Source organism: Cavia porcellus, unplaced genomic scaffold, assembly GCF_034190915.1.
Source record: "Cavia porcellus strain 051 isolate PalLab524CR breed Dunkin Hartley unplaced genomic scaffold, mCavPor4.1 scaffold_31, whole genome shotgun sequence".
NCBI classification, from domain to species: Eukaryota; Metazoa; Chordata; class Mammalia; order Rodentia; family Caviidae; genus Cavia; species Cavia porcellus.
Window position 1 is genome coordinate 35,750,809 of NW_026947514.1, and position 26,195 is coordinate 35,777,003.

General features: G+C 34.9%; 1 protein-coding gene and 1 pseudogene across 8 annotated transcripts in view; both read right to left on the reverse strand.

Moving 5' to 3' along the window:
• Fut8 (fucosyltransferase 8) overlaps positions 1-26,195 on the reverse strand; it is a 409,437-nt gene that overhangs the window by 126,418 nt on the left and 256,824 nt on the right. The window lies entirely within an intron of this gene.
• LOC100715245 (large ribosomal subunit protein eL15-like) lies at positions 2,787-22,226 on the reverse strand (annotated as a pseudogene).

Genomic DNA, 26,195 nt, shown 5'->3' on the forward strand with positions numbered 1-26,195 from the left:
GACCCATCCATAAAAGAACCAATTTGGACAAATAGTCTCTATTGTGAATACTTAGGGAATAATGTTCTCTTATCATATTCACTGTTCAAAAGATATATGGGACCTTCCACCTCTGTCCATGATGGAGTAAAAGAGACGAGACTGATCCATTCTGCCCAAAACTACTCAAAATTCAGACAAAATGTGAGAAACAATGGTCTAATAAAAGTGGAAGGAAGCAAATGATGAGAGCCCCACAAAGACCCTAGATTACACAGAACACAGAAGAGGAAATACAGGTGGAGCCTAGTACATTCCCAGAGTTGAAGAAGTGGAACATCAGACTATAACACAAAGACAAGAGTTCAGCTAAGAGAGTATTATACAGAGCACTGATCAGAGAAAATTCCAGAGGGTACAGTAATCACACTTGAGAATCAGCAGAGTCAACACGTGCATTTAAGGCAACCACAGCAAGTTGAGGGAAAAGATTCGGTAAAAAGATTCATGGAAGTGATATCTGGCATCATGCGAGGTTGTGTGGGAAGAGATCCTAACACTACCAGTCTGACTGGAAAACCTGATAATTCAAAAGGCATTGTATATAGAGTATATAGAATCCTTAGACTAAACATTTAGGAGAAATCAAGCTTAAACATCTTTTAAATCCTGTATACATTTTTAAATGCAAGACCTAAAAGAATCAAACTATTTTCAAGTAATTTAACTAAATTAAAGAATAATTTAATAAGAATATTTGTAAAAATACAAAAGTTTCTAATAACCAACAACATCTGTAATCCAACTAAAAATTACCAGGTTTTCAAAGAAACAGAAAAGGAAAAACCATAATAAAGAGAGAAAAAAAAAGCCTGATTGACCAAAACTCCAAACTGACAAATACTTTAAAAGTAGCACACAAAAAGCAATGTTGATTTTTATTTTACATGTTCAAAAGATACAGACACTGGGCTAGTGACACAGTTCAGATGTAAGTTATGTACACACAAGGCCAGGGTTCAATTCCCAGCACGACCAGAAAAATGAAAGTTAGCATGGAAAAATACAAAAAGAAAATTAAAGATATAATAAAGACGTAAGTTAAACTTAACAGCTGAAAATATAATACTGAAATGAAAATATAATGAGTGGGATTTATTACAAGTTATTGTAACTTCTGTCTTAAAAATGTAAGAAAAAAAGCAAATAAAATCCTAATTAAATGGAAGAGAAACACTAAAACTCAAACAAGAAACAATGAAATAAAAACATGAAACCGAGAAAAGCAAGTTCTTCAGGAAAACATTTTTTTAAAACTTGGCGAACCTGGGCTGGAGATTTAGCTCAGTGGTATACGCACTTCCCTGGCAAGTGTGAGGTCGTGAGTTTGATCCCGGATACCAAAAAAATAATAATAATAATAACATAAAATAAAATGGGCAAACTTTTTCCAAAATAGCCAAGCAGTAAATATTTCAAGTTTTGCAGGTAACAGTAAAAACCAAGGATGCCACATAGGTAAATATGTCTATTGAAAAATACAAAACCATCCTTAATTTTTAGTTATAAAAGAGATGGCTGGTTGTAGGATTTGGGCCCATATGCTACAGTTTACCAAATCCTATTATGGCCAAACCAAAACATAAAGGGAATACTTCCCAACTCATTCTTCAAAGCTAGTGTTATCTCAATACCAAAACCATATCAAAATATTATAAGAAAAGTATAGACCAATACAGCTCATAAACACAAATACAAAAAATCTTTAAAATTTTTAGCAAATCAAATTCAGCTATATACAATAAGGATGATATAAAATTTAACTAGAGCTTTTCCTAGAAAGGAAAGATTGGCTTAATTAAAAATAAATCGATGTAAACCAAGCATAGCAGTGCATCCCTGTAATCACAGTACTGTGGGAGGCTGAGACAGGAAGAATGCAAGTTCAAGCCTAGCCTGGACAATTTAGCAAGTTAGATAAACTCCATCTCAAAATAAAAAATAGAAAGGGCTGGATACATACCTCAGTCTTGGGTTCAATCCCAAGTTCACTCAAAATTAAATAAATAAAATTAAAATTTAAAAAAGTTAATAATATAATGAATCAATATAATTCATCATATTAACAAAATTTCACAAAACATAGTTTATCTCAACAAACCCAAAATGAACTTTGACAAAAACTCAACATCCATTCCTGAAGAAAATATCAGTGACCTACGAAATAAAACCTACTCAACCTGATAAAGAAAATTTATGAAAAATCTACTGCTAATACCATAAGTTAATGATGAAAGAATATTTTGACCCTCAGATCAGAGACAAAACAGGGTGGTCCTCTCTACACATTTGTATTGAAAATCGTATGGTAGATTTTAGGAACCTAAGTTGGGAAGGAAGAAATAACAGTACCCTTGTTCACAGATGCCATGATAATCTATGTTAAAAATCTGATGAGATTTAGGATCAACATACAAAATTTAATCACCTTCTAGCAAAAAAAGAAAAAAAAGAAACTGATATTTGAAATCATATTAAAGTTTATATCATCAAAACATGAAAAAGATCAAGTATAAATCTGGCAAAAGATAGGTAAGACACTGCCTGCCTGCAAGCAAGCATGAGGTCTTGAGTTTGATTCCCAGTATGCCCCCAAAGATGGGAAAGATCTTAAAAATTTTAAATTATAAAACATATAGAAAAATTTTTTAAGAAACTGACAAGCCAAATCTAAAACCACATGAAAATGCAAAAATCTAGAATAGCCAAAACAAATCTGAAAAAGACAGAAGAATGAAGAGTAATACACCTTATGTAGCCAAGATTTATTATAAAAGTATATACAATGATCAAGAGGCATTGGCATAGAGATAGATGGGGCAATGAAACAGAACAGAGCCCAAGAATAAGATAACATATATGGAATACTAGTGTTTTTACAAAGTCACAAAGGGAATTTGGAAGAGAAAGGACCACTTCACAATTGGAGAAATTCTAGGATACAAGAAATACACATTTGTTATTCTGTTTGGCAAAGTTTTCTTAGGGCCACAGCAAGAAAAATGACAAACTGTATTTTATTGAAAGAAGTTAAAAGGAACTTAAAAGATAAGCCAGTCTGTATCCTTTCTACAAAAGGGACCAGTCATCAGAAAACAAACCCTTGACATCATGAAAATAAAATGTTATGAACACATTTCACCAAAAGACATAAAACAGAAACTAAACACATTTAAAGATGTTTATCATCATTAATCATTAAGAAAATGTAAGACAGGTGGGTTGTGTACCTGTAGTACAAGATATAAAAACTGGCTTGTTTCACTACATGTATCAGACACTAAAACACAAAACTTTAGTTTTTTGGTTTTCTGAGGGGTGGGTACCGGAAATCACACTCATGACCTTGTGCTTGCCAGGCAGGCGCTGCGCCGCTGAGCTATACCTCCAGCCCTTTGATCAGGATCTTGAAGGTGATCCTTATTACCTATTTTTTAACCCTTTAAAAACTGCCAGGGATGGTGGTGCACAAATAACTCCACCACTCCAGAGGATGAGGTGGGAAGACGGCCACAAATTTGAGGCCAAGTTGGGCTATACAGTGAGTTCAAGACCAGCCTGGAATACATATCAAGATGATGGATGGATGGATGGGTTGATGGATGGATGGATGGATAGATGACAGACTGATAGATAGGGAACCACCTTGCATATTAAGTTTTCTTGAGATCTGACGTATAGTTCAAACATAAAATTCTCCTGAATAAAACATTTGAAGAAAATCTTTCAAATATAAAGGTGCCCTTCTACTGCCCCAAATTAAGCCCTACTCTTTAAGGAATATAATACATCTGTTTTAAAATGCAAAAATTAGTGAATTACTGCTTTATAAACAGAATATTTAAAAAAAAAAACACTGTGGGGCATAATAGTGCAGGCCTGTGATCCTAGCATTCATCAGGCTAAGACAGGAGAATTGTGAGCTCAAGTAGAGTCTGAGCTATCCGTGAGACCCTCTCTCAAACATGAAAACAGAAAAGAAAAAAAAAAATTAATACAAAACTAAACGGTGATTAATGGCCTAAATGGAACGATTATACAGCTCAGTCAGAAAAATAAAACTGTTATCAGAAACGCATTTAATAATTTCTCTAAGATAGCTTGCCTTTCTTAAACATTTTCAAAAACTATGTGAAGAATGTTGAAACAGTATCTTAGTGAAAAAAATCTTTGTACCAATAAACAGTATTAGGAATGAAAAGGATACTATGAATATATATAGTTTATAGCTCATCACAAAGTTCTATGAAAGTTTTCAGGCACTGTGTTTCAAAACATAGAAGAAATAATTTGTTGAAGAATTTAATTAGACTCAAGAAAATGAGAATATGATCAATAGGTAAAAATGTCAAATGAAAAGAACTCTAGATATAAGCATTTCTATATATGAGTTTTACAATCTTCACAAGTTATTTGAACAGAAGTTTCCTAAGAAACAGAGTTCTAAAATTTCATTCAGTATGACTGGTATAAAAGATAGACCAAGTGAAAGAAAGCAAAATTAAAGGTCAATTCAATTATAAACATGTTTTCAACATCCTAAATGATATCTTAGTAAATATACCGATGTATTAAAATATATAATAGAATAAAATACATCATGACAAGCTAGATTTTACTTTGAGAATACTACAATGGTTTATGAGTAGCAAACATATTAATGTAAATTCACTGCATTAACAAATTAAAGAAATGATCAATAGAAACAAAAAATCAACAAAATTTAATATTACTAATTATAAATATCTTAGAATAAAGAAAAGTAAACTCCTTAACTCAATAAGGAGTTTCAAACTAAAACTCATAGCAAATATGAGCCAAATCACTGCATGCATCTCTTGTAAAGTTAAGAACAAGACATAGCAGGCCTGCCACCTATGCTTCTGCTCTCCACTGTACTAGATGTTTTCACCCATGTAATAAAGTAAAACAGAAGACTCACAAATGAGCTATATCCCAAGCCCAAATAATTAATTTCTGCTCCAAAGACTTAGAAATAGATTTTTGAATTATTAAAATATTCATTGTGCCGATTTATACGTTTTTTCCAAAACCTTAAAAAAAAAAAAAAAAAAAAAAAAACCATGTGAAGTGAGCTATTCTAGTTTGCTTTTGTCTGAGAATGGTAAAAGGATGGTGTACTGTATATCTGTTCAAGTAAACATAGACACAGATTTCTTCTGAGAACTGAGCTGGAGATCCATGGAGACCATGCTGACATGACAGTATTTTAAAAGAGCCAAATTTGAATTCAGATTATCCCATGTGATTATTCTGTTAAAAACTAATGTTGTTGTTTGCCTCTTTTATCCTCTCTTGGTCTATAAGTATAAACTCTGAAGCAATTTAAAATGATATTCTCTCCATAGATAGACAGAGGACCTGGCTTTTCCATGAGTCTAATTTGATGACTTCTTACAAAGTTTGACATTTGAATAAATCAATTTTTTTGTACTTTTGCTGGGAATATTTTAGTCTAATTTGTAACCACTTGAAACACTAAGTGAAAAACAGGGTATCTGAGTCACTGAGTATAATTCCACTTTTTCAATTTATATTTATAAATAATTCAAGTGTATATTAATCTTAGTAATTTGTCTACAGGACACCACTCTCACTGATTTTCTTTATACATTTATTTGCTTCTTTTCTTAAAACTGAATGAGGTAGTAGGAATTATTAAACCCAAGGCCTTCACACTGAGTTACATCCCCAGTCTTTTCTTAATTATATCATTATTATTTTAAATTTTGAGACAAGGGCTTGCTAAGATTCCTAAGCTGGGCTAGGCTGGAACTTGTGATTCACCTTCCTCAGTCTCTCAGAGTGCCGGAATTACAGGTATGCAACACCACTAGTTAAACTAATTTTTACCAAATGAAATAACCTTATTTTAGTAACCCAACTCCTACATAGCAAGGTCTAAAACTTTAACTGTGATAATGGAACAATAGGTTGGTTAATTTCTTCTAAATAAAATATATTCTACATGGTATTTTTAGTAACAGTATTTAATATGTTATATTATATGATGCCAAAAGTCAAATATCACTAGTGATGAACAACTATTCATTTTGTAAAGGGGTATACCTGCTATTATTAAATAGTAATATAAAAAAATTACTCCAGGTCTCCATTACTCAGATTGAATAACTGTCACTATTTTGCCCTATTTACTTTGGATTATTAGAGGAAAAAAAAACAGATATAACTTTCATCCTTAATCTCATTTCTTTCCTCATTTCTGAGAAAAACTATTATTCTGTTTGTACCTCCTGATGATTCTCATTTCTGTATTATGTATGTATAACGCCTGGAAGTGTTTTCTGTTTTCAAAATTCTTATGAATGTATCACACTATGTATTATGTGACTGCAGTAGATTACTATATATCAATAGCCACAGATAATCCATTCCTCTATTAGTAGACATCTAGCATCCCCTTCTGTGCTTGTCTAGCATAACTGAGGCCCTAGGTTCAATCCCAGAACTCGGGGTGAGGCGGGTATGGAAGACCCACCACAGAAATTAATTACTTACCTATTTGCTTTCTAAGCACAGTGAATTTTTTTAAAATCTCAACTTATTTTGTGTTTAACTGAAAATATGATGCATGAAAATAAAGAGCTGTTTTCTTTGTTATTGACTGTGTGACTGGGTATTAAATCCAGGGCATTCCTGAGCTACATCCCTAGCCAAGTATTATTTTTGTTGTTTTGCTTTTAATATACAAGACTATATATAATGAGTCAATTCTTTATGAACTCTCAGTAGAGGCAATCATTCCTTTTAATAGCTATAGATTACCCCAAGAAATAGCAAAGTCTAGGTCTTACTTTTGGAGAAATGTGATAATTAATTCAAGCCCAACTGATGCTTATTAGTTTCCATAACCACTTATTTGTAATATATGTGCTATTTGTTTCTCCTCCCTGTTACACTCAAATCTGTGTGGGTATTATTCTATACCTAGCACCTGACACATTTTCTGGAACCTAGTATTTTTTTCGTAAATATTTTTTGAGTAAACAAACAAAAAAGAGCTAAAAGTAAAAAAGGAAAAAATACAACTCTGTCTTGTAACCATCTAATTATTAATGAGAGGTGAAAATACTTATATTTCAATGTGTAAAACTGAAATATAAATACGTAAGTAAATGGAAAGTCCAACTACTACTCTAAAAATCCAGATGACATCTTTTTACAAACAATGCTTTATATTGCAATATAAATACTTTTAAAGAAAGAAAATGCCTAATATGCAGGTTGTTGTGGGAGTATTTAAACAATTATTCTAGGCTTACATGGTTTTACAATTGTATATAATATTGGTCCTATTATCAAGTTACTCTAGTTTTAAAATCTTTCAGTATAAAGAAAAATTTCTATACCACACTTTTCAACAGTAACAGCTCATTTTCTTTATATTCTAAAGGACAAAAATCTTTGCTGAGAATTACATTCTGGGCATGGGATTTTAGAGCAGATTACTGACTTTCCGACAAGAGCTTAATAGGCCTGACACACTTTTACTAGAAGTTTATCTAACAAATTTCTTATAAACAATAAAGGAAATGAATGGCTTTATGAAGAAATGCAAGATATTGGTTATCTACCAATTCATGATACTACAAATCTTTTAGATACAAGATTCAAAGCGTAAAGTAAAACAGTAACACTGTAGTTACTAGATTACTAAGTGAAGCAGAATACTTATGACAGAATGTTAAAGAGACTTGTAAAACCTGAAGACCACACAGTACATTTAGATGTCTTGCACAAGATAAATCAGATGTACCCACCACAATAGTACCACAAAAATTTATTTTCAGGACTACATGTTTCAAATAGTAGGAGCTCAATAAATTATCTATTAATATTTTAATGGTTTTTTTGTGGAATATTATGGAATATCTTTATGGCATATACCCAAGTTTTTAAATATTATAAAGAATACGACAGCTTCCTGCTGCAAATTTTACTGCTGAGGTAACCAGGACACTCAAAAAAACCCCAGAAATTCTACATAGCACATTGAAACAAATAATTTTGTGTAAGTCTGAATGTTGCCTAAGTCAAAGAATGAAAACTGCACACAAGAGGAGGAAGTCAGGGCATAAGAAAAAAAACAATTATTGGATGCCCACCATGAGGAAATTTCAGAACTGGAATTACTAATGTGCTTTCTTGGTGTTGGTCTTTTATAAATAAGCAGAGCACAGACTTTGTAGAGTCATTGGTTTTTGGTTTTTGTTTTTTTTTTTTTAAATCAGTTACTTGACTCCATTTTCAAGTTTCTGGAAATAGGATTCAAAGCAAACTAGTTACTCAACAATTCTAAGTTTATTCAACCAGAAGGTTAGGGAGGGGCTGTCAGCTAACTACACTATACTCTCTGCCAAGAACATTCTTCCTTCTTTTATCTTTGTTCCTGTGACTTTAATTAGCATGGTGTGTGCGCTATTTGCATTGATCCAGCTCACTCTATCTTAGCTTGCCCTTATAGGCTAAATAACCAAGTTAATTCACTCTATTACAACACTAAGTGTTTAGATAAGACTGATTAACAAACTCAATTAGACTAGAATATACAGCAAATTATATAAAAGAAAACAGTAACAAAACTTAAGAAAAGTATTGCTTTTTCAGAAAAATGCAAATATCATCTCATTATACAATGGAATAGTTGAGATTTTTAAGGTTGTATATTTTGGTTTTTGATTTCTTGAAAGCTATATTGAAGATGCTAGCTGTAAACTATCTAAAAAACACATAAGATTTGGTAACTCCCTTACCGATTAATAAGGCAAAGCTATTCCATTGTCTCATGTTGGTTTGAGAAGACCTGGATGCCTTCCTGTTACTGTCCTAATAATGTAAAGCAAATAAGTTGTCTTTTAACTGTGTTCAGGAGACTGAGGCAGGATGATTGCCATGAGTTCAAGTTCTGAACTACATAGTGAGTCTGTCTCAAAAAACAAACAAAACCAAAAAAAAAAAAAAAAGGAAAGAAAAAGTTTAAATTTATATAATATTTTAAAATTAAATCTTAATATTACTAGTGGCTCATACAGCCTATCTTCTGCAATTTAGCTGAGAGCCATCAAATAATCTTCTGAAGACATCACGCCTCAGTAGCAGGACATACTCGATGAACGCTCGTAAAATAAGGAAACTTTGGGATACACTGGCACATACTTGTAGTCCTGGCACTCTGGGAGCCTAAGCCAGGAAGGTGGCAAATTCAAGCCCATCCTGAGCAGCTTAGCCAGACTCTATCAAAGTTTAAAAATGAGGTGTGATGTACCTCAAGGTGAAGGCCTTGGGTTTAATCTCAAATCCCAGAAACAAAACAAAACAAAATAGCAGGTAAGTGAGCAAAGAAGAAAAAGGTACTGATGGAATTGGATGTGGCTCTGGTAATGAGAGTGAATCTTATTGTTAAGAATAAAAAGATACCCTGAAAGTACTCAAAACATATTTTATGGTTTTAATTTCAGACCACTGCTACACAACTAAATAAACAGATATATAATTTGTTCAACATGATTGACCTGACTTTCATTAAAAAACAGGGTATGCTTTATAAACATAAAAATACTGCTACAGCTTAATGGGAAAGGGGAAGGGAAGGGGGAAGGGAAAGGAGGGGGTGGGAAGAAGCACTGTTTCCAATTTATCCATTAGTTATAAATATATATATTTTATTGCATGTCACAGTAGTACAATCATGTTTTCCCATGATTGTTCCCATCTTTCAGCACAATTAGAACACAAAACCCCTGTGAAATCCTGTGTGTGTGTGTGTCTATCCATCCAAAGGGATTTAGTGCCTGTTCTATATCATTTTATTTTATTTATTTATTTATAGGATTTAGTGCCTATTTTATTTTATTTATTTACATTTTTGAGACAGAGTTTCACTATAGCAGTTTAGGCTGGCCTTGAACTCACAGCAATCCTATTACCTCAGTCTCCTGAGTGCAGGGATACAGGCAGGCGCCACCATACCCGGCCTCTAGTGTGAAAACACCTAAAAAATACTATATATACAACTGCAAATGTACAACGGTCCAGAAAAGCTTCTGTAATTAATCTGTTATATAATAAGCAAATGAAAATTTGCTGAAGAGTTAGGAAGTTAAAATCTAGGAACAACTATCTTTTGCCTATTCTCAATTTTAAAAATTATATATATATATATATATATATATATATATATATATAGCAACAGATTGTATCTTTTTGGTTACAGCCAGTTACAATCAGCGTGTGACTTGCCTAAAGTGTCAATGGCATCAGTAAATATGCCACTACTAGATTACACAACACAAACTGACACACAAGCCTGCTTTAACTGCGCTTTGTTCTTTTGGTTTCTATACTACAAATACAGAATACAGAAAGGAAACAACTAATTTTTGGTGGAGATTCAAAGATGGAACTCACCTCAGAAAGCATCTTAGCTTCAAGCTATACTATTAGAGAGACTAAAATCAAGATAGACTGTCTTCAGCTTCCTCTCCTGCCACCAAAGAAAAAATAATCTGTTTGGAACATCACATTGTAATAACACTATTTAACGTTTAATAGCTTAACTGCTTTTCCTTCAACAGTATCAGAGAGATTTGCTAACGCTAATTAAGGTATACAAAATCTCAGTGAGGTAAACATTATCAACATCTGAAAGTTAATCCTTTCAAAGACAAGGATTTTTCTTGTTTATTATCTCACTATCTGGCTGAAGTGCAACGAAGTTGTCAGAAATAGGGAGTTTCACAGATACAATGTATTGCAGACTCTCAGAAGAAGAATCTCATGCTCCTTTCATGTTTTTAAATGCTTCAATCTAAACATCAACTTTTTTTTGCCTTTCATTAAAAATGACGACTATTGGTAGGCCAAAGAAAGTTATACTGCCCATTGATACCAAGTACAAGAGTAAATATTTCAACAAAGTTTTAAACTACGTCTACATGCGTTTAAGTAACTTTAGGTATTCACACAACTATTTTTATGAGAGAACAATTAATCTTTTCTACAAAAATTTCTAGGCTTTATTTTCCAAAGTGTCAAAGCATAGCACATTCTATTTTCTATTACTATAAACTACTACACTATGTGTAGTTTTTAAGCAAAATAAAGACAGAAGAAGCCAAGTTGAAGTATGACCCCCTTCCCAAATCGATATAGAAATGTTTTTAGTTTTCCCCTATAATACAACAATGATTGTGTAAAATTCTCAAAATACAATAATAACTCTATTATAGATAGGTCAGTTAGGTAGAAATACTGGAGGCAGTCAGACAGGGCTGGCCTTCCAGAGATCAGTGCAAAAGACAACGGTGGCTGTAGGTGCGGGCTTTAGGAAAAAGAACCATTCACCCAAGTACTTCCCCTAGGGGTGAACAGCGCTGACATTCTAAGTAGGCATCAATCACCTTGAGGTAGAGGACCAAACCTCCTTAACCCACACTTTTCAGTGTCCTTGTCCCTCCTATGTGCACTTGCTACAGGACCTGTTTTCCTGTTTGATCCCCATTTAATTAATATTACCCTAGTGACTATACTTATTGCATACTTACTGACTGAACATAGTTTTGTTCCATCTCACACTCATCCTATAATTTGCCACTGGATCAACAGAGCAACTATATTGTAACCTTACTGATTATAGTTCTGTACCACTTTAAGCCTGCCTCACTTAATGACTTTGCTCAATAACACTCTTGAGAAGCGGGGTTGGAGGGCAATCCACTTTCAGGGGCTCCCTTTGTCCCTCTCAGACAGGGGCTTTATTTCAATAAATACTTTCATTGTTCCTAGAATTCATTCTTTGGTTTCAGAGAACACAAACTTGGCATTTTCAGACATCCAGTAGGTTACGAGTTTCATTCTCTTATAGCAACATTGCTTCTCCCCATGAAGATATTTACCCAAGCAGACAGAGTAACAGAAGTTGAAAGATCATCACTGTCTTTACACTCAGTATATATTAGCCTGAAGGATGAAATACATTTCTAACAATTAGGAGCTAAAAGAAACAATGGCTTGGTAAACACCTGGGACGCCCCTGCCTAGCCACCCTGGAATGCAGCCACTGGGCCTGTCCTTCCACGGCAACACCAGGGCCACCCTGCAAGGCTTGTGTCACCTTGCACTGCTGCCCCTGGACCCACCCCATGGCCACGAACACCTGGGATGCTCCAGCACTACCTGGCCACCTAGGACTGCCACCACTGTTACCCCACCCTCCACCCCCCCCACCCCCACCCAGGGAACACATGGGCTGCCCCAGCAGGCCTGGGTGGCTTAGGACTGCAGCAGCTGGGGCCGCCCCTTGGTCATGAACACCTGGGACACTCCAGCATGACCTAGCCACTTCAGCTGCCGTGGCTGGGCCACCCCTCCTCTGGAACACTTGGGACACCTGCAGCACGACTAAGCCATCTCGGATTGCTGCTGCGGTTCTGTTCCTTGGGGAACCTACCCATTTCCTGGACCTAGCACCCCAGTTGATCTTTGAATCCAACCCCTTCTCCCAGAACCTTGGACTACAGTGAATTACCATGCAAAGATGGGAGACCCAGGAACCCCTCATCCAAACACAGAAGACCTCAGTAGTTCCAGTCAGTGTGGTAAATTTGCCCCTAAAATAGAGGTCTACAGTGGGTAAATAGGAGTGGAAGTGAAACTCCCCCCAACTAACTGTAAGACCTTGACGAATTTAGCAAGAGTAGGGAATCCCCTCCTCCATACAGAGAACATCAGACAGGTTGAGGAGTGCACCAGTAAGGCCTCTGCCAACTAGGAAAAAATTAAAAGAGCTTATGAGACCCCCAGTGACACAGTAAGGCCTCAGCTGACACAAACACTACAGACAGGGAGATTTGGTGATCTGCAACAACCTGAGGACATAGCAACAGCAGGAACTAAGAGTTGACCTACATCAATACTTCTAGGCTAGCTAGCCCAGAAAGAATATAGGACTCATCCAACAGGCCCTGTAGGAGAAATTCAGGTGATTGGCTCTCCTCTACATTGTGGTACCCAGCAACTGGACAAACATCAACCACACAGTAGGACCCTAAAACTCACACTATGGACAGTTGAGACTGTTGGGACTGAAAGACCAAATATTTACCCAAAAGGTGAGAATCACAAAACAAAATGGCAAAATGCAATCTCAAACATCTAGTCCATCAGGAGCAAGTATAGGCAACATTGAAATAGAGGACTTTGAAAGTCATACCCCAAAATCTCTGAAAAGATAGGAAATGAAGTAAAGAAACAAATCCATGAGGCTATAGAGGAAATCAAATTAGAAATAATGTCTTACATAAAGACAAAAATAACAACCTTAGTAAATAAGTTGCTCAACATAGCTAGAGAAGAAATAGATAAAAAAAAAAAATACAGGAGCATGAGAAATTGATTGAAACTTTGAACAAACAATGCAGAAAACAAGCATGAAACAAATTGAAAGAGATATCCAAAGAACAAAAACTCTATTGAAAGCTGGAACCGTTTAAAAGAAGCTGAGGATAGAATTTCAGACCTTAAATACAGGATTGCAGATAGCAATCACGAAAGTGTAGAACTTATAAAAACAACAAAACAGCATGAAATGACAATCTAGCAGCTTCAAGAGTATGCCAAGAGAAACCATATAAGATTAATAGGCATCAGTGAAGATGCAGGAGTCAATGCAAATGACGTAACTAAATGATTCACAGAAGTAATAGCGGAAAATTTCCCACACACAGGGAAAAATCTGATATACAAATAAGTGAGACACACAGAACACCAAACAGTTACTACCAACATAAATCTACAACCACACATATAATTAAGTCCAAGACATACAGCATAAAAACAGAATACTAAAAGCTGCTAAAGAAAAAACACAGCTCACCTATCAAGCAAAGTCTATTAGAATCACGGCACACTTTTCAGCACAAACCCTCAAGTTAAGATGAGCTTTCAAGCCCTGAAAGAAAACAACTTTCAACCCAGACTGATGTACCCAGAAAAACTATCTTTCAAATTTAATGGAGAAACAAGATACTTCCATGACAAAGAACAACTAAAGGAATTCATGTCCACCAAACCAACCCTAGAAAGAGTACTGAAAGACATGCTAGATAGAGATAAAAATGACCACAATCTCCTGAACAACAACAGAAAGAAACCATCAGGCTGGACAAGAAAACAAACAAGGGAGAAATGCAGGAAACCAACAATAGGAACACAACATGGCAAAGTCAAGCCAGTACATATCAGTGATATCCATAAATGTAAATGGGCTCAATTCACCTACCAAAAGAAACAGGTTGACAGAATGGATCAAGAAACAGGATCCCACAATATGCTGTGTACAAGACACACATATGATGCAAAAAGAAAGTCAAAGGGTGGAAAATAGTATTCCATGCAACAGGAACGTAGCAAAAAGCAGGGGTAACTACTCTGTTTGCAGACAAAGTGAACTTCAAACCTAAAAGGATTAAAAGAGATAAAGACAGCCACTATATACTTGTAAGTGGAAAACTACGAGAGGAAGAATTAACAATTATAAATATATATGCACCAAATACAGGAACACCCAACTATACGAGACAAATACTAATGGATATGAAAAACCAAATACAGAAGAATACAATTGTAAAAGGAAACCTTAACACCCCACTGTCACAAAGAGATAGATCAACCAGACAAAAAGTCAGCAAAGAAATAATAGAACTGAATCATACCTGTGAGTGAATGGACTTAGTGGATGTTTACAAAGTGTCCCACACACAACCACATCAGAATATACATTCTTCTCAGCAGCACATGGGACATTCTCAAAAATAGACCATATATTAACCCATAAACCATTCTTAACTAAATGCAAAGGGAGCAAAATCATCCCACGCACAATATCAGATCATAGCATAATAAAACTGGAAATCAATTGCAAAAAACCCCTGCAAAACCTGCATAAATACATGGAAATTAAATGATAACCTTCTGAATAACTAATTGGTTACAGATGAAATTAAAGAAATAGAACAATACCTACGATACAATGAAAATGCATATACAACATACTGTAATCTATAGGACGCAGAGAAAGCAGTCCTAAGAGGAAAATATACAGGAATAAATAGTCACATAAAGAAAATGGAATGAACACAAATAACCTTAATGTTATATCTTAAGCTTCTAGAAAAGGAAGAGCAAATCAAACCCAAAGTTCATAGAAGAGAGGAAATTGTAAAGATTAGAGCAGAAATTAATGCAATTGAAAGTAAAAAAAACAATACAAAGAATGAATCAAAGAGCTTGTTTTTGAGAGAATAAAAGAAATAGATAAACTCCTGGCCAACCTTATCAAGAAAGAAAAAGCTCAAATCTACACAATAAGGGCTGAAAAGAAAGAAATTACCACAGATCCCATGGAAATTCAAAAGATCATGAACACCTACTTTAAAAATCTCTGCTCACGCCTGTAATCCCAGCACTCGGGAGGCTGAGGCAGGAGGATCGTTGCGAGATCAAGACTAGCCTGGGCTACAAAGTGAGCTCAAGGTTAGCCTGAACTGCATAGAGAGACCCTGTCTCAAAGACAAAAAAAAAAAAAAAAAAAAAAAAAATCTCTACTCACATAGGGTGGAAAACACAGAGAAAATGGACAGATTTCTAGGAACATATGAACTACCAAAGCTCAATCAAGAAGATGTAGCAATTCTGAATAACCCAGTATCAGCTACTGTAATCAAAAATGTGATTAAAAGCTTACCAACAAAGAAAAGCCCAGGTCCTGATGGATTCACAGCTGAATTCTATAAAAAATTTAGAGAAGATTTAACGCCAATACTCCTTAAACTCTTAAATGAAATGGAATGAGAAGCAGTCCTTCCTAACTCATTCTTGAAGGCAAATTATCACTCTGATACCAAAACCAGAGAAAGACGCAACCAAAAAGGAGAACTACAGACCAATGTCACTAATGAACATTGATGCAAAGATCCTCAGTAAAATACTGGCAAATAGAATGCAGCAAGTCATCAAGAAGATTATAAACCACAACCAAGTGGGATTTATTCCAGGAATGCAGGGATGGTTCAACATACACAAATCAATAAACATAATACAGCACATCAACAGAGCCAAAAATAAAAATCACATGGTCATCTCAATAGATGAAGAAAAAACTTTTGATAAAGTCCAACACCTTTTCAGGATAAAAACCCTACAGAATGGGGGCTGGGGATTTAGCTCAGTGGCCTAAGTGCCTGCCTTGCAAGCAGGCAGTCGTGAGTTCGATCCCTGGTACCGATAAAAATGAAAAAGACAAAAAAAAAAAAAAAAAACCCTACAGAAACTCAGAAGAGACAGTATGTACTTCAATATCATAAAGGCCATCTATGACAAACCAACAGCCAACATTATACTAAATGGACAAAAACTGAAAGTTTTCACTCTAAAACCAGGAACAACACAAGGATGTCCACTATCACCACTCCTATTCAATATAGTTCTGGAAATATTAGCCAGAGCAATCAGATAAGAGAGAAAAATAAAAGGAATAAAAATAGGAAAAGAAGAAGTAAAATTATTTTATTTGTAGATGACATGACACTCCCCATAGAAGACCCCAAAAACTCCATTTAAAAAACTGCTAGAGGTAATAAACAAATTCAGCAGTGCAGCTGGATACAAAGTCAACATTCAAAAATCAATAGCATTCCTGTACACAAAAAACTCCATGAGAGAGAAATTATGGAAATATTGCCTTTCACAGTTGCATCTAAAAAAATTAAATACTTAGGAATCAACCTAACCAAAAATGTAAAAGACCTATATGCTGAAAATTATGCTATGCTAAAAAAGGAGAGTGAAGAGGATGTAAAAAAAAAAAAAAAATGGAAGGATATTCCTTGCTTTTGGTTAGGAAGAACCAACACTGTGAATATGGCCATACTCCCAAAACTGTTATACAGATTCAATGCAAACCCCATCAAAATACTATTAATATCCTTACAGATTTTGAGAAAATACTCCTAAAATTCATCTGGAAACAGAAGAAACCTAGAATAGCAAAGGTGATTCTGGGTAACAAAGGCAAGGCAGGAGGCATTTCAATTCCTGACTTGAAACTATACTACAAAGCCACAGTGATAAAATCAGCATGATACTGGCAAAGAAATAGACCTGAGGATCAATGGAACAGATTAGAAGATGCAAACACAAATACAGAGGCACTCAGCCATCTTATATTTCACAAAGGGGCTAAATAAGTTCACTGGAAAAAAGATAGCCTGTTTAATAAATGGTGTTGGAAAAATTGGCTTTCCACATGCTGAAAACTAAAAAAAGACCCATGCCTACCACCATACACTAAACTAAAGTCAAAGTGGATCAAGGATCTAAATATTAAAATAGAAACACTGTATCTACTGGAGGACAAGTTAGGTAAAAAAACTTGGAGACAAAGAGGTAGGGGAGAATTCATGAATAAAACACAAACTGAACTGGCAATACTTCAAAGAATCAGCAACTTGGGATCTCATATTATTGAAAAGTTTTGCACTTCAAAAGAAATCACCAACAAAGTGAAAAGAAAACCCACAGAATGGGAAAGAATTTTAGCTAACAACCCCTCGGACAAAGGACTTATATCCAAAACATATAAAGAACTGAAAAACATCAAGCCCCTAAATTCAAAGACCCTCTCCAAAAACGGGCATTGGAGATGAACACACAATTCTTGGATGATGATATACAAACGGGAAGTTAAGTATATGAAGAAATGAAGAAATGTTCACCATCACTGGTCATTTGAAAAATGCAAATTAAAACAGCATTGAGATTTCATCTCACCCTGGAAAGAATGCCTGCCATCAAGAAAACAACAAACAAATGTTGGCGAGGATGCGGGGGAAAAGGAACACTTCTCCACTGTTGGTAGGGGTACAGACAAGTGCAACCACTGTGGAAATCAGTTTGGAGATTCCTCAAAACACTAGGATTGGAAGTTCCTTTCGATCTACCTATTCTCCTCCTGCATATTTTCCCAGAAAAACTGAAAAGGTCATGTCACAGTGATATATGTACACCCATGTTCATAGCAGCACAATTGTGAAATCTTGGAAACAACCAAAATGCCCATCACAACCACAGAGTGGATGAAAAAAATGTGGTATTGTTCTACTAGTCAGCTATAAAAAAGGATGATCTTGAGGCCTTTATAGGTAAATGAAGGCAACTTGAGATATCCTCATTAGTGAAATAAATAAGACTCACATGAGTAATTATCACATTGTCTCTCTAATACAAAAATAATAAGAACTGACAGAATAAAGGGACCCCAAAGGTATAATAGATATTGTAACAGTGAAAGGGATGTGCTCTAAAGGATATAATGGTATGTATAATGTGTAAGACAGATGACCAGATTACTAAATTTCTATTAGATCATTGAACAGAAGAGATTGCACTGTCAATGTTTGAGTGCATAACCACTTTTTATGCTTTGATTTTGTACCTTTAACAACTATTGTTAAGATGACAATATGTAATGTATCAACTAGCGATTTTATGTTGATTTTTTTTGAATTCTGTATTTTGCTTTTTTCTCATTTTTTTTTAAAACTTTCTCTTTCTTTCTTTAAATAATTTTTTTTTTTTTAAAAAAGAATGGCTTAACTAAGATTTTTCATTGAGATACTTAGCCCTGATATTCTGTGGTGTTAGAACCATTTATTTTGTCTGGCAGCAAGAGTAACAATATTAATCTTTAATGTGTTCCCCACTTCACAAAAGGACTACAGTTCTTCCAAACCCCTAATGTATTTCACACACTAATCCAAATTTAAGAAAAGGATGAATGGCACAATGGGTTCTAACATACTGCCATCTAGGCTGTGAACCTCACTTTAGTTTGGTAAGGAAAGAAAAAGAAAGAGCTCAAGAAATTTTTTCATTGGTATTTTCTGCTTTATGATGCAGATATAAAAACAGTTCTGCAAAGTACATCAAAATGTTAGAATTTCAACAAAAGCATAAACAACTCCCCATACTACCATACTACAAATGAACTAACTGGATATGCTGGGTCAAAGCATGCTTATTAGGAAACAACTTTCAAATTCAAAGACTAAGGAAGTAATGCTTTTCATGTTTTAAATGGTTATCAAGATACAGAAATTTCTGTCCATAAACTCATAGTCAATGTGATTCTTATGACTGTGCAAGGTTATAAAAAATACGTAAACTTTTAAGCTAAGCAAACAAGCAGGGCTTTCAAGAAAACACTAAAAATACAGATAGAAAATGATTAACAGGTTTGGTGATCCACTAGTATGCCATGTATATTCCTGTTTTTCTCCTCACAAATATGGAAAATATCTCAAAATTTGCACAAGAAAATGACACAGGTTTTGGCTCTATGAAGGAGAGCTAAGGGACAGGGTTGATAAGAACGTATCTTGTCTCTGCATATCTCTTTTACAATATTGGAGTGTTTTACTATGTATATCCATGAATCTGTTTCTTTTTTTTTTTTTTTTTTTTTTTGTCTTTTCCGTTTTTATCGATACCAGGGATCGAACTCACGACTGCCTGCTTGCAAGGCAGGCACTTATGCCGCTGAGCTAAATCCCCAGCCCCCATGAATCTGTTTCAAAACCTAGAATCTTTTATTGCATCAAAATTATTAAAGTAAGTGTATTCATCTAGAAAGAAAAATGAGATTATTATATTGAGTGATTAAAGGTGAATCTATTTAAGTCATTTAAGGTAAGGCCTGTGACAAGCAAAGAGCATCAAAACAAAGGTCCAAGAAGTGCTATATAGACTTCTGTAGAATCAGGTTTCTGTTGAAAATTCTTACTTTTGAGTAAGATTCAAGTTTATATAGATTCATTAGCCTTTATTTCATTTAAGTGCATTTAGATAGATAATATTATCAGCAGACTTTCATAATTAAGAAGCAAGTATCTAAAGAAATCAAAATTATTTTTTAAATAATCTTTCATTCTCACAGATTACATGTAGGAACAAGGAAGTAATACCGCTTAGTGGATTTTATCACATTTTTTTTCTGGAAGACACTTCTGAAAACACCTATTCTCTGAGTAGAATAAAAAAATAAAATTAAGAAGAAGAAGGGATAGAAAAGAATGAGAAGGGGTAGAGAGAAACAAAGGGAGCAGGAAAGAGAAAATAATGTGTGTAGTGGACTGGTAATTGGTGGTCAACTTAAACACCAGCTGAAATGAATCATTGTGGTGCTGAGCATGGATGGCCCGTCTGAGGACGTTCCTCGCATAAAAAGGAGACCTGGAAAGAGTAATGTGTGTCCTCTTAAGTATTGTTGTTTGGAGCCAGTTGGTTCTCCTGGAGGAGCTTGTCATACTGGCTTCCCTGATATGAACTCAGCTGTTATCACTGGAAGAGCTCAGGGCATTGTTGTTGAGAATGGCTGCAGTTTACTTAGGGGAGCTTTGATCCTTTGAGCATCACTTCCTGGCTCTGGAAATGAAGATGAGTGCTGCTCAATCTCCAGAAGAAGTTTGTCACACTGGCTTCATGATATGTACTCAGCTAATCTCATTGTTGGAAGAGCCGAGAACCTCACTGTCACTGAGGATGGCTGTGGTACTTTCCAGGACATCCCTGGTTTTTATTTTGAGCACCACTTTTTGACTCTACTACAGAACCCTCAGCCTGCTGGCACAGATCCTTCACCCTGCTAGCTTCCACCACTGACCTTTGGACCTTCCCAGAGCGGATCCATAGTATAGACTTGCATGGGTCATCGTCATGGGCCTAGGTTTTTAGCTGAACTCATGCAGGTTTACTGCCATGGGATCCAGGGCCTCGGCTGGATTTTCTTCTTTGTATTTGACTCCTTAGGTGATCATTATAAATAATACTATAAATTCTATGTCCTGTATTGTCTTGTTCTCCTTGCAATTTCCTGACTACAATAATGTGATAATACTATCTCTTCAGGACTAAGAATCACAATTCATCTTTTTAAAAGTTACCAGGTATTACTTATATACCATCTATTTACACACACAGACATGAAACAGCTACTATCTTCAAGTTTACAACCTTGTCAAGAGTCAGATGCAAAATATGCACTGCAATACACTTAATGACAATTATAGGTATGAGGGTACAGACTATAATAATAAGAGATAAATTCAGTAAAATAATGTTGCTTGAAAAGGGCAGCCACACCTAAAGCACCCAAAAATTGAATAAGCGTTTGTTGGGTGATGAAGGAAAGGGAAGATTTCAAGAAGAACAAAAAAACTGAAGCAAAGGAACAGCAGTGTAAAAGAGTATGCTGTATGCAGGAAATGATTAATTTTCTAAGACTAGGGTATATGGTATATGGAAAAATAGGGAGTTAAAGTAACAAATGAGGATAAGGTGGAGGATGAAATACAGGTGGTTAAATTAAAACAGTGGGTAATGTCAATTTTCTTCACAGAAGAATATTTAAAAGTAAATTTTTTAGCCTAAATTGCTTATTAGGTTATGAATTTTACAAACATCACTTATATTAGCGGTAACAGTAGAGTTGGAGAGTACTGTACCTTCTCCAAGCTGCACTGAGGGAACAATCAATAGTGTGGTGGAACTCAAGGCCCTTTCCAAGGCCACGACTCCTGCGACCTGCAGATGTCAGACCATGCATCTCCATGTGCTTATGAACTGGTTTGGTGGACCACTGGGTGTCAGGTGTCACGATTCCTTCTAATGACTTTATGGAATGGATCAATGAGGATAACCTCAAAGACTTTGTATGTGGAATTTTCACCAACCCAGTAAGAACTGAGAACTCTCAGAATCCCACAGTGGTGCCCAGCTTACTCTTCAGCAACAGACTGAAGGTTGCCTGCAAATTTTAGCTAGCTAATACCATGATGGACAGACTTGCCATAAGTTGCTCCCCTAGGAACTGAATGTCTGTCACCACCCCAGCACACATGAATCCTGGCTATGACATAACCTTATTTGGCCTTGCATTCCAGTCTGCAAGCTTTATCCAACCAGGTGGGGCAGGGAGCCCTGTGGAGCACAGAGAGATGGCGATAATGCCAGCAGCAGACCCTTAGAAGGAAACACATTAAAGTGGATTGATTCTTCCTCCATAGTTCCTGGATATACTAGTATGCATCCATCCTGACTTACCTGATGGCTGCTGCCAGACAAAAAGAACGAAGCCTCTCTCAAAAGTAAATTTTATCAACATTTATTGGTGTAAAGCTCACACATGATGTTTTAGTAAAACAAGTTGCTTTAGAACATAATCACATTAATTACTGCTGTAAAAACAGATGGCATTTACTAAATTCCTTATCTTTCTTATTAATTACATCAGGTCTAGTAGGCTCTCTAGTTAGAAATAGTTATTTAGGATTATTTTCATTTAAATGAACTCAAAAGCAATAAGGCTTTATTTATCATCAAATGTTACATAATTCACATTTGCCATTCACTCAAATCAACTACCTTCTCTCAAGGAAACTAGTAATGTTAACCATACAGGTACCATACGAGGACATTTTCCTTCATAAAATTAAGCAAGTATATGTCCAAAGCCCTTATACAAAGCTAAATCTTAGGAATATTTATATATAATAATATTTTATCAATACAACTTAAGTCTTAAGATTCATTGACTATACATCCATCTTTTATCCTAAAAGAAAGAATCCACAAAAACTTCATAAACACATGAGAATTAAATAATGTCCTCCCCTAAGTGATCAATGGGTCACAGATGAAACTAAAGAAATTAGTCTCTACAATTAAATGATGATGCAATAAAACGTACTGGAACTCATGGGACACGATGAAAGCAGTCCTACGAGGGAAATTTATAGTGGTGAATTCCCACATCAGAAAAAAAAGTGAGCTCAAATAAACAAGCTAATATTGAAACTCAAGCTTCTAGAAAGAAGGGAAATTCAAGCTGAAAGGGAGGAAATTATAAAATTCAGAATAGAAATTAATCCAATGAAAACCAAGAAAACAAAAAGAATCAATGAGTCAGAGTTGCTTAATAAAGTTGACACTTAGCCAACATTGTCAAAAAAAAGGAAAGAAAAAATTCAAATCCATGCAATTAAGAATGAGAAGGGTGACATCACAACAGATCTTACAAAAATCCAGAAGACCATCAATACCTACTTTGAGAACCTGTATTCTAGTAAAACATAAGAAATGGACAGATTTCTGGACAAACATGAATTACCAAAGCTAAATCAAGAAGATATAAAAAATTCTGCATAACCCATTATCAGACAATGAAATTAAAGATGTAATTAAAAACTTACCAACAAAGAAAGGCCCAGGTTCTAACTGATTCACAGCTGAATGCCACACAAAATTTACAAGACATCTAATACCACTATTCATCAGAATTTCATCAAATCAAAGGGAAGCAATACTCTCAAACTCATTCCTCAAAGCAGCATTAACCTAATACCCAAATCAGAGAAGGATTCAACCAAAAAGAGAGTACTACAGGCCAATATCCTTTGTGAACACTGATGTAAAAATTCTCAAAAGATACCAGCAAACAGAATGCAGCAGATCATCAAGAAGTTTAAACACCATGACCAAGCAGAATTCATCCCTACAGATGGTTCAACACACACAAATCAGTAAATGTAATACACCACGTTAACAGAGCTAGGGGCAAAAATCACACAATCATCTTGATAGATGCAGAAAAAGCACTTGACAAATCTAACATCCATTCATGATTAAAATATAACTCACAGAAAACTGGAATTGAAGGTTTTTATCTCAATCTGATAAAAACCATCTAGGACAAAGCAACAGCTAAAGTTTTTTAGATTTTATTTTAAAGAGAACAAAACAAAAGAACAAAACAGAGCAAATCAGAACCAAACAATGGAAGCCCACACAGCACTTCACAACGAGAAAACCAGATGTCAACAGTAGGTACCATAATGTCTCTTTTCTTTGAAATAGTTGAACATACCTTCACACACAATAGTATCAAACATAACAAAATAGTATAAAACCATTCAAGCAAATGAAAGCTTACAGGACATTCAAAACCAAGTAATAGAAAATGAACAATGGCTACTATAATCTCATTTCCTTAAAAAAATTCTTTATACTTATAATCACACATATTAAATCCAATAAGACACAACATGGTAGAACCAATGGAAACAGAACAAAAGCATGGTAGGACTTCAAAGCAGGATGATGTTAAATCAGCAATGTCTTATTTTCTTCAAAATAGCTATTTATACCACCACACATAACAAAATCAAACAAAGCAATAAAACTATTTCAACCAATGAATGAAAATATTGTAAGACTTCAAAGCAATGTAATGGGGAACCATGATGACCATAAAATTTTTTGTACTCTTACCATTTCTTACAGTAGGGAGACTATATGGTATTTATACATGTGAGCTTGATTTCACTTATGAGTATGGTCTCAAGTTGCATTCATTTATTTATAAATATCTCAATGTGATCATTCTTTATAGCAAAGTAGTACTTTATTCTATAAAAACACCACCATTCCTCAGTTAAAGGACATTTAGGTTGTTTCCTAGACCTAGCTATTATAAAATTGTGCTGCTATAAACACGGGTGCACATATAACACTGTGGTATGATGTTTTCAGATATTCTGGGAATATGCCCAGAAGTGGACTATGTGGGTCAAATGGCACTTCCAATCCCAGCTTTTTGAGGAATCTCCAGAAAGATTTCCACAGTGGTTTCACAAGTCTGCACTCCCGCCAACAATGCAGAAGAGTTCCTTTTCCCCACAGCCTGTCCAGCATTTGTTGTTGTCAGTTTTCTTTATCCTGGCCATTCTTTACGGAATGAGATCGAATCTAAGCGTGGTTTTAATCTGCATTTCTCTAATGACTAATCATGCTGAATATTTTTTCATCTCTTTGCCATTTGTATTTCTTCACTTCAGAATTGTATTTTTATCTCAGATGCCCATTTTGTGATTGGGTCTTGAATTTTGGGGGTCTGATTTTTTAAAAATTCTTGTTCTAGACAGAAGTCTTTAATCTGAGGGAGTGTTCACTAAGATTTTTTCTCAATTTGTGGGTTTTCTTTTTACTATGCTGGAGATTTCCTTTGACATGCAGAAACTCTTTAATAAAATGTGATCCCAGTTATTAATTCTGGGGAGTATTCCCACATGGTTTGATTCTTGTTCATTTATTCTCTACTACCTCTATGTCTTCAAGATTTTTACCTACTTTGTCTCCCAACATATTTAGTGTTTCTGTTTTAATATTTAGATCTTTGGTCCTTTTAGACTTTAGTTTAGTACATGGTGATAGGCATGGTCTAGTTTTAGTTTTTGGCATATGGAGAGCCAATTTTTCCAGCACCATTTATTGAACAGACTATCATTCTTCCAGTGAACATGTTTGGTCCTTTTATTAAAGATGAGGCGGCTGACTGTGTCTGTAGTTGTAGTTGTATTTTCTAATCTATTCCATTGATCTTCAGGTCTGTTCTTATTCCAACCATGCTGATTTTATTACAGTAGCTTTGTAGTATAACTTCAAGTCAGGGATTGTGATGCCTCCTGCCTTGCCTTTGTTGCTTAGAATTACCTTTGCTATTCTAGGTTTCTTCTGGTTCCAGATGAGTTTTAGGAGTGATTTATTTAAATTTATGAGTTATACTAATAGTATTTTCATTGGGATTGCATTGAATCTGTATAGTAATTTTAGGAGAATGGCCATCTTGACAGTATTTATTCTTCCTATCCATGAACAAGAGATGTCTTTCCATTTTCTGAAGTAAACTTCGATTTCTTTTTCAGGGTATTATAATTTTCCCTGTATAGATCTGTTACTTCTTTACTTAGATAGAATGATTTCTAATTATTTTTTTTTTTTTGGATGCTATTGTGAAGGGTGTGGCTTTACTTCTCTCTCAGTGATTTGTTGTAATGGTATAGGAATGCTATTAATTTTCAAGTGTTGATTTTGTATCCAGCTAAATTATTAAATTTATTTACTATGCTTAGGAATTTTTCAAAGGAGTTTTGGGGGTCTTCTTTGTAGAATATCATGTCATCTGCAAATAACAATAATTTAACTTCTTTTCTTATCCTTACTCC